Source organism: Triticum dicoccoides, chromosome 7B (genome assembly GCF_002162155.2).
Source record: "Triticum dicoccoides isolate Atlit2015 ecotype Zavitan chromosome 7B, WEW_v2.0, whole genome shotgun sequence".
NCBI classification, from domain to species: domain Eukaryota; kingdom Viridiplantae; phylum Streptophyta; class Magnoliopsida; order Poales; family Poaceae; genus Triticum; species Triticum dicoccoides.
Window position 1 is genome coordinate 599,124,860 of NC_041393.1, and position 1,805 is coordinate 599,126,664.

At 43.5% G+C, this 1,805-nt stretch overlaps 1 pseudogene; it reads left to right on the forward strand.

The window, feature by feature from the left end:
• The first annotated feature begins 1,066 nt into the window (after window positions 1–1,066).
• On the forward strand, window positions 1,067–1,591 carry LOC119339170 (annotated as a pseudogene).
• The last annotated feature ends 214 nt before the right edge of the window (window positions 1,592–1,805 follow it).

Consider the following 1,805-nt stretch of genomic DNA (forward strand, 5'->3'; position numbering starts at 1 on the left):
AGTTATTAGCTAGATGGCTTCTTCTCTCTCTTTGATTCTCAATACCATGTTCTCCTCGATGTTCTTGGAGATCTATTCAATGTAATACTCTTTTGCGGTGTCTTTGCCAAGATCCAATGAATTGTGGATTTATGAACAAGATTATCTATGAATATTATTTGTTTCTTCTCTGAATTCTTATATGCATGATTTGATATCTTTGCAAGTCTCTTTGAATTGTCGGTTTAGTTTGGCCTTCTAGATTGATCTTTCTTGCAATAGGAGAAGTGCTTAGCTTCGGGTTCAATCTTTCCGTGTCCTTTCCCAGTGACAGTAGGGGCAGCAAGGCACGTATGTATTGTTGCCATCGAGGATAACAAGATGGGATTTTCATCATATTGCTTGAGTTAATTCCTCTACATCATGTCATCTTGCTTAATGCGTTACTCCGTTTTTTATGAACTTAATACTCTAGATGCATACTGGATAGCAGTCGATGTGTGGAGTAATAGTAGTAGATGCAGGAAGGAGCCGGTCTACTTGATACGGACGTGATGCCTATGTTCATGATCATTGCCTTAGATGTCATCATAATTATGCGCTTTTCTATCAATTGATCGGCAGTAGTTGCTTCACCCACCGTAATATATGCTATCTCGAGAGTAGCCACTAGTGAAACCTATGGCCCCCAGGTCTCTTTTCCATATTATTAAATATCGTTTACATCTTGCTAGTTTCCGAGCTACTATTTTGCAATCTTTACTTTCCAATCTATAAACCAAAACTACCAAAAATATTTACTTTACCATTTATCTATCTCTATCAGATCTCACTTTTGTGAGTGACCGTGAAGGGATTGACAACCCCTTTATCGTGTTGGTTGCAAGTTGTTGATTGTTTGTGCAGGTATTCAGTGGCTTGTGTATTGTCTACTACTAGATTTATACCTTGGTTCTCAAAACTAACGGAAATACTTATGCTACTTTGAGGCATCACCCTTTCCTCTTCAAGGGAAAACCAATGCAAGCTCAAGAGGTAGCAAACCTCCATGCTGAGGCTGGCACCCTGAGCGCGCAGCCGCAGCGGCATGATCTCCTACGGCTACCTCCTCTTCAACGGCATCGTCCTCGCGCTCGGCATCCAGGCCTTCATCGGCGGCACCGCTTTCATCACTGACGACGAAGACCGGCACGGGTCTTCAAATGTCGATCAGGCCGTCACGCCTGTCAGTGTCGTGGCCTCACCTTTCCTGAGGGTTGGATCAGTCCATCCCGACGACCGGACGGCGGTTGCGGATGATCACATCGTGGTGCTGCCTTTGTGGTGACCAATATAATTGAGCTGAAGATCAAGACCAAGGAGGTGGTGCTGAAGGTGCTGAAGAAGTGCCTATCAATGGCGAGCATCTTCTTCCTCGGTGCACTGAACGGTAGCCAGGCCGACGAAGAGGAAAAGGGGAAACAAGAGGAGGAGGAGGAAGATTGTGAAGTCGACATGGACGGCGATGAGGATGAGTCGGGAGGAGCTGTTTGCCAACACGGAGCGGTTCATCGGCAACTTCCGCAAGGAGCTCAGCATGCAGAGACACCAGCACTACTCCAAGCTAGCATAGATATTTTTGCTGAGCTTTTTCTTATTATTTTTCTTTAATTTCTGCGTCGTGACATATGATACGTCTCCAACGTATCTATAAATTTTGATTGTTCCATGCTATTATATTATCCATCTTGGATGTTTTATATGCTATTTTATATGATTTTTGGGACTAACATATTAACCTAGAGCCCAGTGCCAGTTTCTGTTTTTTCCTTGTTTTTGAGTTTGAC